This window comes from Grampus griseus (genome assembly GCF_964374135.1).
Source record: "Grampus griseus genome assembly, chromosome: 16".
NCBI lineage: Eukaryota > Metazoa > Chordata > Mammalia > Artiodactyla > Delphinidae > Grampus > Grampus griseus.
Window position 1 is genome coordinate 63,068,608 of NC_139010.1, and position 15,217 is coordinate 63,083,824.

A 15,217-nucleotide genomic window follows, 5' to 3' on the forward strand; every position below is an offset into this window, starting at 1 on the left:
CTTTCTTATATTGTCTCATTTTAAGTTACTCATAAAACAGGATATCTGGGATATTAGACTTAAAATTCCTAGTTTACAGAGAAAGCAATTGAGGTGTGAGAGGTTAAAAAATGTCTTAACTAGTAAGTTTCATTGGCAGAACTTAAACTCAGATTTCTCCGTTCCCGTTGTTCTTCATGGTTCTGCATATGCGTGAGCATCTAGAGGGAGACAGCTCATATCTTCTTCAGCTTAAATAACCTACTGTGCTAAGCAGATGCTCAATAAGTCTTGGGAAATTGACTCTAGTGAACACATGGCAACTAGATGTGTCATTTTTCAAGCTGAAGACTCAAATAATAACCTTTAGAAGCTTTATTCAAATTGCAATGCAGCAATGAACTTCAAATTAGGATCAGCTCACTTTTTTGGGGCTAGAAAAAATTCTGAAAGTTCACAAGAGGAATAATTATTCAGAACTTCTCAACATTTAAATCAAGAATGAACTTGCCTTACAGATAAGTAGAAGAGGCATTATCTGTTTCCCACTTATTCTGATGAGTTTGGAAATGTTTATCTGTCTCAAATTCCCTTCGTCTATGATCCTAACACCAATGGAATGCCTAACATTTCCACTGTTGGAGCTAATGCCTTATGCAAAATTATAGTCATCCGAAGACTTCAATTAAACTGCTCATCTGCACTAGGAATAAATAAAACATAAACCTCCATTTTATGGTAACACACACACACAAATCAAAAGATTAATTTACCCTAAAGAAGATCCAAGGATCATGGGAATTCTACCTGCAGATTTGGAGGGGAGAGGAGTGAAAGGGTTAGACAAGAAAGAGAAACTTACCAAGTTCACAATGTTGCCCAAGGCAACGTTCTGAATTAGAAGCACATTTACCATGTCTGAATGATGTAACTAAGTAGAATCTAAATCAGTGTGACTTTAATATAAATGGTGTTCTGTGCCTCCTATGTAATACTATCAGAGTGCTAGGCCAGGCAAGACTCCAGGGCCAGAAGACCTATTGGGTTCCTGAGTCGTCTTTGGGCTGTGGTTCCATTGGGAAATAAAGCTTTGGAGGTTAATAAAGACTGGGACCCTGAATGTTTCAGCGTTCAGCAAGTCTGCTTAGCAACCAATGTCCTAGCAAAAGTCATAAGCAAAGAAAAATTGTGAAAGCTGTGGGAGAGAAAAAAGGAAGAGACAAGAATTTCCCTGAATTTGAGACATAACCTAATTAGGTACAGACTGAGAGAGAGAGAGAGAATGAGAGGTATGAAAAATATTGGGACAGTGCCTTAAAATTACAAAATTATTTTATGTTTCTTCATTGGACCTTCATAGGAACTTCAAGAGAAAAATATTGTTATGGCAGAAAACTAGACCCAGAGAAGTTAAGTTGACCCAAGACAAACAGCTAGAACGTGGCAGCTTGAAACACACTTTCCCCTCCTGGGTCCACATCTCATGTTTTCTGGTGACTTATGCTTTCTGCTGTATAGGAATGAAGAATATAGAACATTTTGTAATGTAGGTGCTACGTTCTGTCATGTGGGATATGACACATGAACTAACGTAGTCAAGACTGTCTTCCAGGGGAAAGTGAGATTTGAGTTGACCTGTGTGGGAATTGGGGGGCGAATGGTTGAGAGTGGGGTTTTGAACTAGATTGCCTGAGTTGAACTTCACCACTGCCACTTTTCAGCCATGTGAACTTGGCAAATTAATTACCTTCTTTGTACCTCAGATTTCTGATCTGCAAATCTTGGATGACTTTTTTGTATCATAAATGGGTTAAGATTTGTTAAGTGTCTAGAATAGTTCTCGACAATTGTACACCCTCAACAAATGATAGCATCATTGTTAATCTCTAAAGGGAGAGTCAACTCCTGTATGAAAGTGTTTGTTTATGCACCCATCCAAGTTGTTTAGTATTTATTGAGAGTCCCTGGAAAGGCTAGACAAGTATCCTTGACCTTTATGGGAGCTAGCAACTTATATCTGTGACCTCGTTTTATTTGAGAATCTAGAATGCTTTACCTACAGAGAGGAGCTTATCTCGATGTAGGAGCCAGAAGAAAGATAAAGAAAATGAAAGAAAGACTGGAAGGTGGCAGGAGGAATGGGAAACACTGAATGGAGAAGTGAGGACACACACACACACACACACACACACACACACACACACAATGTAGAGAGCAAGATGGGAGGAATGAGGGAGGTATATAGGGGAAGAAGAGGATGAGAGATAGAGGTTAAAATAAAGGTGAGGGCAGAGAACGTGAGCTCCAGGATTCAGATTCCTAACACTATTTGCCAAGCAAAGAGAAGCAGAGTTTACTAAGGAGGAGGAAATAGCATGAGCAAGGTCAGAGAGAAGATCACAGGCAAGGGGCAGGCACTTTTCTAGGTGCTTTATTTATTTAACACAACAATACCATACAGTGTATATTATTCTCACAGTTTGGAAACTGAGGCACAGGATAATTTGACAACTTGCCTAAGGTCAAAGAGCTAATACGTGGAAGTCAAGGACTCAAACCCAGGCGGTCTTGTTCCAGAAGCTGCACTCCCCATTGCTGGATTGCCACTGTCAAAGGGTCACTAGGACATGGTAGCTCCTAATCAGACTACGTAATGTAGTGTGGGTTAAGTGTTGCAAGTTTAGATTTGCTTTTCTAACGACACCACTCCCCATCCCTGCCGTTCCACCCTATCTAGGAAGGCAGAGCGTGGGTGCACAATGTCATAATGGATAAGCCAAGTTTAGTTTCTTCGGCAGTCTGAGAGAAGACACACCCACCACAAGTATAGAACCATGGAGCGCCGGTGCTAAAATGTACTCCGATAATATATAGTCCAACTTCTTTTTAACACAGAAACCAAGATCCAAAAAGGTAAAGGGACTTATTCAAAATTAGGTGGCAAGTTAATGATACAAATTTGGTGAGAGCCTATGTTTTCTGACCAAGACATTTCCCCACAGGGCAGAGTCAGATATCCTAGGTACATCCTAAGTTTCACTGTTAAAGAAAAAAGAACCATATGATTCAGCAATTTCACTTCTGGGTGTATATTCCAAAGAATTGAAAGCAAGGTCTCAAAGAGATACTTGTTATACCCATCATTTATTTATTTATGTGTGTGTGTCTGCATTGGGTCTTTGTTGCTGCGCACAGGCTTTCTCTAGTTGCGACGAGTGGGGGCTACTCTTCGTTGCGGTGTGCGGGCTTCTCATTGCAGTGGCTTCTCTTGTTGTGGAGAACGGGCTTTTGGTGCGTGAGGTTCAGTAGTTGCAGTGCACAGGCTCAGTAGTTGTGGTGCATGGGCTTAGCTGCTCTGAGACATGTGGGATCTTCCCAGACCAGGGCTCCAAACCGTGTCCCCTGCATTGACAAGGTGGACTCCCAACCACTCTGCCACCAGGGAAGTCCCTGTTATACCTATTTTTATAGCAGCATTATTTGCAATAGCGAAGAGGTAAAAGCAGTGCAAGTATCCATGGTTGGGTGATGGAAAAACAACATATGGTGTGTACATACGATGGAAGGAAATTCTGCCATGTGCTACGACATGGGTATTGAGGGTATTGTGCTAAGTGAAAGGCGTTGGTCACAAAAGAACAAATATTGCAGGATTCCAATTATATGAGGTACTTAGAGTCGTCAAGTTCATAGAGACAGAAAGTAGAATTGAATTGTGGTTGCCAGGGACTTGAGTGAGGTGGTAATGGGGAGTTATTGTTTAATAGGTAGAGTTTAAGTTCTGCAAGATGAAAAGGGTTCAGTGGACGGTGATGATGGTAGCACAACAATTTAGATATACTTAATGCCACTGAACTGTGCATTTAAAAAGGGTTAGGGTGGTAAATTTTATGTTATATATATTTTGCCACAATTTAAAAAAATATGGCCAGACTAGGAACTCCAAAAAGGTTAAGGCACTTTAAAAAGTTAATACATTTCAAGAGTCAAACCAAAGCCAACTACAAGAATTCCAGCTTTGTCCTGATATGTTACCTTGATTGCATTCAATTGCATCACAGAAACAAAGGTTGTATGTTGAAAGAACTATGGAAAGTCATTCCACATCTGTAGACTACATATGCCTTTGGTCATTCCTACCATAAAAGGTAAAATGTTACCTTTTAACAAATATCTACAGGCTTTTGAAGGTATTTTTTCCTCTAACTGGAAGCCACCCCTTCTCTTCTGAAATGTGCTCTTGGGAAAACATACAAACAAACATAGAAGACCATATTGTCTGTTCCAAACTCCTATCTATCCCTCAAAACCCTACTTAAAGCCTTCTATATCTTTCTGAGAAACCAGAAACCTTCATTATTACTTGCCTCAGATCAGGACAATCTCACCCTGCCCTGTGCCTCCATTAATGCTCTTATCTCAGTAAATTTCAACTTATTATTGATACATTTTCTTCAATAATTACACTGTGAGCTCTTTTGAAGTAGATACTGGCCTTTGTCTCTAAATCTCTAATATTTAAAAAACTATACCTCATAGGATTAGTTGTAGCAAATTAACTGAGTGGATAAATGAAGGAAAATAAATTCCAAGACTGGGCATTGCATGTCGCCTTAGTGTCTGGCACTCACAGCCCTTAAAATGCTCTTGTCCTTTGAATCAATGCATTGGTGTCAGTTGAAATTATCTGTGACATCTAATAAACCCAGCATCCTGCCCTGTGCTCACTCAGTGCTGCCTTCAAATATGTAAAAATGTCGTGAAAGATCGCTTGCCCTTCTGGAAGAGGATGATTAAGTGTGTAATGAAAAATTGCTGCAATTTTCTCTGATGCAACAGTATTTTGTTGTTTCTCTTCCTGTAGCATATAAATGGAGCTGAACACAAAATGGATTGGTTCCCAGTTGCTGGTACCCTCTGCTCTCCTTTCCTATGCTGGAGGGAACAGAGACCTTGACTTCTCTCTCTCCACTTTTGGAAATAACCATTCAGTTATTGGTTTGCAGGATCTCTGCTCAAATACAGCCTTATTCTGTACATGTGTCATGAGATGTGAGGTTTCTAGACAAGCATTATGCTATTTGCAAGCCACAGAGAGATGGGCAAGCTTTGTAATGGGCAAGGTAGAAAAAGCACAGCTTTTCTTTCCAGGTAGCCCTAATTGTTTGCAACATAGGTGTTTTTATAATTTGAAACTGGTAAATCAAATGTTGGGAATCCCAAGCATATAAAAATATAATAAAGGAGGAACTATTTAGATATAGACGTTGTTGTTGTCACATTCCTTCTATTACCACCTATGTTTTCCTTTTCAATTCAAGGTTTTTATCTACCAGATTCCTTTAAAGAAGAGAATATTTATTTTTCACTCTTGGAATGCTATAATCTGGGTAATAAAGAGGCAGAGATGTGGAAAACAAGGGTTAGGATAAAGAAATCATTATAATGAAAAAGTAATATCAGAATCAGTTAGAGAGGTTTTGTCTTCGACCATAGGATTCTGCCAGTGAGTGGTTCATTCATTGTCAGGATGGGGTTTCCCTCCCTCCTTCCTTCTGATGCTGAAAGCTCGGCCTCTGTGCACCAGTGCTGAACTGAATCTCAGAGACAGAGTTTTGGGTGAAGTAGAAAAGAATAGCTTTATTGCTTTGCCAGGAAAAGGGGATACACTGGGCTTCTGCCCCCAAAAGCTGTATGTCCCAACCCCGGAGGATTTGGTGAGGAGTTTTATAGCAATAGTTCAGGGGTGGGATTGCTGACAATATTATGGTGTGTGCAGGGCCTGCACCCCTCTCTTCTGGTCTCAGGTAATCTTCTTGATGAGCTTCCCTGGTTCCTTTAATCTGTTCTCAGGTGGTCTTCTCTGGTATGAAGAATGCTGACAACTTCCATTTGTTGGGTTTAATTCTATAAAGAGCTTAAAGACATTGTTATGTGTATCCTTTGAGGTGGAACCAGGACGCTGTCCAAAGGCTGCACTATTGTTTCTTGACTGCTTGACCCTGCATCCCCTCCCTTCCCTGATTAGCAACTGTTTGAATCTGCCCTTTGGAGCTCAGGGGAGGTCATGGAGGCTGGAGTCTGTTCCCTACAAGAAAGGTGGGACACGGAAAGGCTTCTGTGCCCAGGAGCACCACAGGGTCCTGCTCAGTTTCATTTCCTCCCTCCCTTCCTTCCTTCTTCTTTCCTTCCTTCCTTCCTTCCTTCCTTCTCTCTCTCTCTCTCTCTCCCTTCCTTCCTTCCTTCCTTCCTCCCTCCCTCCCTTCCTCCCTCCCTCCCTCCCTCCCTCCCTCTCTCCCCCTCTCTTTCTTTCCTTCCTTCCTTCCTTCCTTCCTTTCCCTTTCTTCTTTTCCTTTTCTTTCTTTCTTTCTTTTCTCTCTCTCTTTTTTAAAATTAAAAAAAAATTTAGGTATAGCTAAGGTATGGGCTATCCTAGTAGCCTATACTTCAGTTCATCTCGTGTTGTTTGTATAAGAAACTAAATGAAGTACATAAAATGGTAGAAAAATACAGTCGAAATTAGACCTTAAGACTAACTTCTAACTCCAAATCTTGTGATATTTTGTATGCATATAATCCCTTAGGGCCTCACTTTCCTTGCCCATCAACTGTTGAATAACATGTTTGTCACACACATGAGTTTTGGTGATAGTCTTGATCTGAGAACACAGATACTAAGGAAGCTATGCTGAGGTGGCTGTGACAGAGGAAGGGGCATGACTTGCAGGTGGGACCCCAGGAGGCCCTTCACAGGGAGGCCAGCAGGGAAATTGGGCTTCCCCAGCTGGATCAGCTGAACAGAGGTGGAGAGGAGATAGGAGATGGGAGAGCACATTTCAAGGGCTGGAAGAGTAACTTCGGATACCATTGAAAATAGGCAACCTAGGAGTATGTTTGAGAATAAGTTAGTTTAAAATAAGAAAATGATTCTATACATATTTGCATGCCAGTTTTTCTTCTCATCTATTAAAAAAAGTAACTCACTGTAGCTAAAATGAAAGAAATCACGCAGCTCTGTTATTAGTTCAACATATAAGGAGGAAAGGACGAAAAAGAGTATCATCTGGAAGCTCTGTCTTTAGTACAACATATGAGGAGGAAAGAATGAATGCAGTTAAATTGTCAAGAGAGCCCTCCCTGCATTTGGCCTTTCAGTACATCCCTCCCAGCCCTGCCTCTCTCTGCAGCATTGATTGGGTATAGTTAACCTTTATCTACCTCTTGTTTACGTTTCTCTTAGAGCCAAACATCAAAAGGAAGCTTTTAGAAAGGACAGCAGCAACCAACAAAGAGACATTGGGAAAAGGTCAATATCTCAGAGATGAGGTGGGCTGTTCTCAGCCAGGCCTGGGGAAAAACGCTCGGGCTAAGAGAGCAAGGTCAGGGCTCAGCAGCCAGCAGCCCTAGTGCCGGCCTTTTGGGAAGAAGTACCACGGCAGTACTTATCAGTAATTATCAGGCAGTAATTATCAGGGCCTCCTCTGTCAGGGCAGCTGTCAAAAGCAAACGCCCAGCCTAAAGAAGAGGGAAAAGCAGAGAGGGTTCATTGTCTTGAATGGGTGTGAAGGCGATGAGGGCCCTGGATGGGGACTCAGGATGGGGGGAGGGACAGCAGGTGAGCCATGCCTACCACCGCCTGGCCCTTCACCTCTGCCCCCTTCGTCCCACCCCTGCTCTGTTCTGCAATGCTGGAGTGCAAGTTTTCATTTCGAATGGGAGGAAACTGAGGCCATGGGAGGTTAGGTGACTCGTGCAGGTCCCACGGCAGCAATGCTACACTTGGGTTTCTCAGTTTTGAGAACCCACATCTGCACCTGAGAAACATAGAAAACACCTCCCATTCTGCATAATCTGGTCTGTGCAATGTCTCCCCAGAAACCATGAACATTTGGCAGAATTGTTCTTCTTTCGTGTATTAAAAAATACAGTATTGGGCTTCCCTGGTGGTGCAGTGGTTGAGAGTCCGCTTGCCGATGCAGAGGACACGGGTTCGTGCCCCGGTCCGGGAAGATCCCACATGCCGCGGAGCGGCTGGGCCTGTGAGCCATGGCCGCTGAGCCTGCGCGTCCGGAGCCTGTGCTCCACAACGGGAGAGGCCACAACAGTGAGAGAGGCCCGCGTACCGCAAAAAAAAAAAAAAAAAAAAAAAGGAAGAGTATATTTTTCTTGAAATCAGACCCCAAACAAACAAATAATCAACCAAATACAGAAAATACAAAAAGCCCACTTACGTCTGAATTAGGGTTACTGAGTTCTTGTGCTAGGTCCACCAGAAGATTCTGTGTGACCAAGCCACTCTGATCCTCATTTTCTTATCTATATAATGGAAGTGATATCTTTGCCCTGCTTACCACATTAATTTGTTGTAATCAAATTTATATATATATATATATATATTTGTTTGTTTTTTTTGCGTTACACGGACCTCTCACTTTTGTGGCCTCTCCCGTTGCGGAGCACAGGCTCCGGACGCGCAGGCCCAGTGGCCATGGCTCGTGGGCCCAGCCACTCGACGGCATGTGAGATCTTCCTGGACCGGGGCACGAACCCGTGTCCCTTGCATCGGCAGGTGGACTCTCAACCACTGTGCCACCAGGGAAGCCCGTAATCAAATATATTTTTTTAAAAAGCATTTAAAATGCTCTGTCTCCACAAGATGCGTGACCTTGGGCAAATCATTTTACTGACTATAAAAATAAAACTACACTAGAAGATTTTAAAATTATCTTTTCCCTATTCAACATTATTGGGGGCAAAAACATCCCTTTGTTACATGGCCTTTGCTGAGATGTTTGCTGACATGGGACCATGCCTTTGTGTCCTAAGCCTCCCTGTACGGCTGGTAGCACACAGCCAGACTTGTCTATCCAGGGGCTAATCTGGTCAGGTAAAGACAGCTTCTTTACCTGCACATAAGTACAGGAGAATCCCATGTCCACGCTTTTCCAGGAAAGTCTAGATTTCAATTGTCCTACGCTTATGTCACATAAATCTGCTACTTGTCTGATGATGTGGTCTGATTCTGAGTCTGGCTATATTTATATTCCTGGTTGTAGTGATGGCACTGTCTGGTAGCTCCCCTGGTCATGGGAGGGCCATGTGTTTGGTTGAAGAAAAAAATGACCAGGAAGAGCTCTTCCTCTGGCCCTCATCTTACATGGACAAATGTGCAAATACGTCTCATAGGTATATATTTCAAGTTGGCAGGGGTGTGCTACAGCTTGGTAACAGGTTTCTTCTTTTTTTAATTTTATTAAAAAAAAATTTTTATTGGAGTATAGTTGCTTTACAATGATGTGTTAGCTTCTGCTGTACAGCACAGTGAATCAACTATACATATACATATATCCCCTCCTTTTTGGATGTCCTCCCCATTTAGGTCATCACAGAGTGTTGAGTGGAGTTCCCTGTGCTATACAGTAGGTCCTCATTAGTAAACTATTTTATACACAGTAGTGTATGTATGTTAATCCCAATCTACCAATTTATCCCACCCCTTCTTTCCCCTCTGGGTGTCCATACGTTTGCTCTCTATGCCTGTGTCTCTGTTTCTGTCCTGCAGATAGGTTCATCTGTACCATTTTTCTAGATTCCACATAGATGCATTGATATACAATATTTGTTTTTCTCTTTCTGACTTCACTCTGTATGACAGTCTCTAGGTGCATCCATGTCTCTGCAAATGGCACAATTTCGTTCCTTCTTCTGGCTGAGTAGTTAACAGTTTTCTTCTTGATCAAAGAAGGAAGAGAAGAGACTGCTTATAGACTTCTTATGGGTGTTCTGGCTTCTAAATGTTAAACTTAAATGTCTTGGGGATAGTTGGGTAGGTGATGGTTACGACTGCTTCATAATATAGAAAGATACAGCTTATAAATGCTGAGCCCTGAAAAGCCACCTTCACACACCTATCCTTTGGTTAAGGCACTGATTAAAATGCAAATATCTCTAAACGGGAAAATATAATAAACTGTGCTGGTCATTAGCAATTTAGTGCTAATGTGGCTGTGAAACTGCTTTTTCCTTTCCTTACCTAAACAGCCAGCTGCCATTAGCTTTCTATTAGGAATAAGACATATATCAGGTCTGATGACTATGGGAAAGGGAAAGTGAGAGACCAGAAATTCAGCCCTGTCTGAGAAGCTCTGTCATGGGCATATTGATAGAGTATCCTGGGGCAACAATAGAAGGAAGGACATTAATGTTTTTATTCAGATTGTATCAGTGCCGAGAAATGTACTGGTCCCTCTCCATTCCATCTGTACCTTCAATATGTATTTTTGAGTGCTTGTTACTTGCTATGTTGGTCCCTGAGAGTCCAGTCTAAAAAGTATAAATTTCCCTGCTGCTATAGACGTAATGGCTTTCCCCTGAAATTCATATGTTAAAGCCCTAACCGACAATGTGGTGGTATTTGAAGGTGGAGAGTTTGGGAGGTAATTAGGGTTAGATTAGGTCATGAGGATGGAGCCTCCACAGTGGGATTAGTGTCCTTATCAGGAGACCGAGGGACTAGAGCTTTTTCTGTCTGCCAGGAAATGTCCATCTGCAGACTAGGAAGTGGGCACCAGACACTGGATCCGCTAGTGCCTTGATCTTGGGTTCTCCAGCCTCCAGAACTGAGAAATAAATGTTTTGCTGTTTAAGCCACCCAGTTGTGTGCTGGTCTCAGCCTGTTGATTACCAGTATGGCTGGTCCAGCCCTTGTGGTTCTTATTGTGATTGCAAGTGCCCTCAGCAGTAACCATCAGGAAACTGGGCTGGGGAAAAAAGTTTACTACTTAACAAATCCTGGAATTTATAATGCACGTCTGGGAGCACACATCAAGGTAACAGGTGGAGAAAGAGAGTATGAGGGCCTGAGGTTCTGCTTTTATTAGGATTGAGGGTGGGGTGCCTAGGGTTTCACAGGCTCACTCTTTTTGGTGTGTTTGAAACCTAAGAGCAAGACTTTAAAGCTTGGGAAGAGAAAAACAAGTGGCCCAAGTAGTCAATTATTGAGATCAATCAAGATCTCTAAAACAAAGGAGTCTGGGGTACCCAAGAAGGGGTTGGGGGGCTCTTTATCTAGTGGAGACTGGCAATGTGTTTTTTCAGATAGACTTCTTTGACGTGGATGCCTCTTAGAAGTGGATGTCTCAGCAATCAAAGCTTAAGTCAGGTACTTGCATTGCCAACAGAAAAGCCAGCTATACCAGCCTATGGTATTTTTGTTATAGAAGCCTGTGCCCTCAGGGAGCTGAGTGTCATGGTTGTGATCATAAGTACGCAACAACTGTGATAAAAACCGGAAAGAGTTCTCATTGGGGTAGAGGGTTCCATGGAGGGCCATGGGATGGGTACCTCGCCATGCAGCTGTAGGGAAGTTGCAGAGTCATAATGCATTATTTCAGTTAACCTTTACACTAGTTCTATATGGTAAAATTTTAACCTCAGTTTTACGGTTTTACAAATGAGGAAATCCAGGCGCAGGTAGCATCCATGGTTATAACAGCAAAAACAGAGTCATCATTCTTTAATTACCAGACCCACGCCAGGTGTCAGTGAGACGCCTAAAATTACAAAGGCAATAAGGTAGAAAGTCTAGATTTGAATTAATGGTGTACCTGACTCTAAATGATAAATGAATACTTGATCCCCTCAGTCTCTACTTTGAAGAGGAGAGTGAAAGGGAATAGGCAGGGGGAGGAGGCTGAACCAGAGAGCAGAGGGGTCATCTAAGGTCATCATCATTCTTTAGCCCTAATGATAGTCTTAACGAAAAATACGGACAAAGGGGACTTATCACCGGTCAACTTTTGTGCGGTGTCTTTTAAACAAAGAGCACGGCAAGACCACATTTTCAAAATGTCACAGATTCCCTCCCCACCCTCCCTCTGGCAAGAGCTTTGCTATTTTCCTTCATCTGCAAAGCCAATTGCCTGATTGGAGCTGGTTCCCCTGCTCCTTCATCTTCTCAGCTAAAGAGGCCAGGGGAACTGCCCTTTTAAAGTCCTTGAGACAAGGATTGGAAGGAGATATAAAATTTTTATCCTTTGCACAGAAGACATGGATTCAATAAAGGGTTTGAGAGTGTTTACCTGCCCCATGGACCACCCCAAGCCAGACACAGGAAGCTCTACATTAAAGAGGTTTTGCTGAGACTTTTTCCCAGACTTCTTAGCGATCGAATTTCTCTCTGGGCTGTTGAGAATCAAGTCTCAGGAGGACAAAGAACACAGAGTTATTCTAAGAGGATTTGTGGATCTTAAGAGAAGAAAACCTGACCTCCCTCCTCTCTGGACTCAGAGGAGGCCCTATCCTTGTAGATTGCTGTTGATGAAGGAAGTGGAACCATTAAGTCAGTTCCTGCTGACAGAGGCAGGATGGCTATACTACTGGTCTTTATGTGACTTAACTGGCTGGTTTCTGCCGTGTGCTTGCTCCCCAAAGCCAGCAGTTTTCCAAGGGTGGAATTTTATAAATCACAAATAAATAAACGCAACAAGCTCACCCAGGAGGCTGAACAAGTGGAGTTGTAGTTTTAGGGAGGTGACACAAGTGACTGCAGGTGTGCAGAGCTCTGTCCCACCCTCATCGTTATAGGCGTAGATCGTGCTCCAGGCAGGTGTATTGGGGAAGCTCAGCTCTCATTCCCCCTGCACCCCTGCCTCACTGCTGCTCCATCTTCCTGTATGGCTCAGCATTGAAGACTGTAAAGAGTCAAGAAACAGGGCCATGAGGCTCATTTGGGTCTTCCTTGAGCCTGACAAAATAACCTTGGTTGCGGACCCATCTAATAATCATTTTAAATCATGGGAGGCAGGTCTGAGGACTGCAAAAGCAGTTACATATCAGGGTTGAGGCATCTCATTAAATTATGGGAAGCAGCCTTCTGCTACCCTGGGCTGCCTGACATACTTAGGCAGAATGTCACTCTCAGCCTGGCACGTTCATCAAAGGTACCATAACAGACAACATCAAATACAATACAGGAGTCTACAAAAAGGGATCAGTGTATAAGGTCTTGAGGCAAATGGCTGGAAAGATATTGTTCTCTTTGATTTTTTTGGTACCATCCTTCCCTCTTAATTCCCAAATCCAAAATCCAATTAACAGAGGGGCAGAGCCATCTGTTGGGTGGAAACCATGAAGAGTAAATAGCAAGGACTAAGGGATACACAGTCACTTTATGAAGTCATCTAGAGGTGGGGCCGTGTCCGCTTGAGATAAGAGAAAAAAATGCAAAGATTGTCAGTTTGGTAAAAGAGAAAGGGATTGACTGTTGAGAAGATAAACCCTGAAAGAAGGCTGGCTGCCTCTGGTTTCTCCTGATTGAACAAAAGCATCTTGCTAGTGGGGTTAATACTGGATTCCTCTCCTAGTGAAGAATTAGAAAATAAGAAGCTTCTGGGACTGAGTCAGTGTTTGCAAAAATCACGAATACAAACACAATCAAATTCATAATGCATTGAATATATATAGCCCTTTTATTTTGGGGAGCTATAGAAAGTCACAGAGGGTATCTCTTTAATCCTTCCTCTCTCTTTTGTAAGATGAGGTGATTAGCAGAAACGGAGCAAAGAACTGAAGTTCAAGCCAGTGATAGTGTCTGTCCCCACCTTCATGGCAGAAACAACTAGAAAAGAGGCTCTTCTGGGTTTTACACTTGTGCCCAACATAGGAAACTCTTGTATTCATGCCTCGAAATAAATGCATTTGCAGACATCTTTCTCCTGTCCTATCATATTTTCATCAAACTGTAGCAAATGGAATAAACATATTGCTTTATAAACTGTAAAATTCTAACATTTCAGGAATAGGTTATTAAATATATGCAGTGTTTCTACAATAACCAAGGAAAATATCCCATAAGTGCATCTTGCCATAGGAAAATGGCAAATACCCACCTGTCAAAGCTTTGGGGCTTTCCTCCCACCACCCCCTAAAAGAATAATTTTAAACAACTGTTTAAAGAATTTGAAGTGGTATATCCTGAGAGTTAAGTTACACAGAAATAGGATTACTTGACCCAAGGGAAAGAAAGACAGGAGAAACTTTATACTGTAGATCTTATGTGGAGGAAGATTTTACAGAATTAATAGCGATCAGGAATCCTTTATCCTTACTGAGCAAGGGACAAGGGATCAGAAAATAGACTTTTCCATGGCTGTGCGAAATATTCAAATGGCAGTGAGCTTATGGTTATTAATATTAAGATTGTCCATTTCTTTCCATCACCATCATGGCACCCTGAGGTTCAAACCACCACCATTGGTCTCCTGGATTGCATTAACCTGATAAATGGCTACTAGGCTTCCACTCTTTTCCTTTTCCATTCTCTAAATAGCAGTTGGAGTTGTCCTTTGAAAACACAATTCTGATCATTTTATTTCTTTCTTAAAATTCTTTAAGTGTTCAATTATTTTCAGGGCTTGGGCCAACATGTTTAGTGACAAATGGCCTGCAAGGTCTGACCTACGCCAGCATCCTCTCCATCCAAACCTAGCACTTTTCTCCACCCTTCTTCTCTGTGCTCTAGTCATATTGGAAGTGTTTCAGTTCCTCAAGTGTATCATGTACCTTCCTTTTTCAACTGCTTTGCATATGCTGTTCCTTCTTCATGTAATACTCTTTTAGTTTTCAACTGACCCACTGCTACTCGCCCTTCATACTCCAGATAGATTTGATATCCCTATCATATGCTCCCATGATATCCTTCCATGATACCCTTCCTTTAACTTATCTAACATTTATCATACTTGTAATTACCTGTCCAGTGAAATAGAAGCTCCTTGAGGACATATTTGTCTTATTTGCCCCTTTATCACCTTAGAATCTGGTTGGTGTCATGTCTCATAATATGATTCTAATAATTATTTACTGAATCAAGATGTGAATCGAGTTGATGCTCAATATTTGTGAAATAAGTGAACGGATTAGAGAGTGGGATTAGCAGAGAATCACAAAAAATCAGGTCAGTTGGATGTCCTCCAAATATACGAACTTGAGGTTGTTCTATCCAGTTCTCAGTCATTTATTTCTAACCCAAATTCTGTACATGGGATTCAAAGTAGACTGGTTAATGTATATAATTCATAATTGACAAATAAATATGTAGTAAATGTACATTAATTTCAAATTTGCTAGTTCAACTTTTAAGATGATCCCAGCCCTTTCACCATTTGTAAAAGGAAAGTTTCCTGGAGGGTTTCATTAATCGGGCCCTTTAATATACTGCCGCTGGGAGTTTGGATTG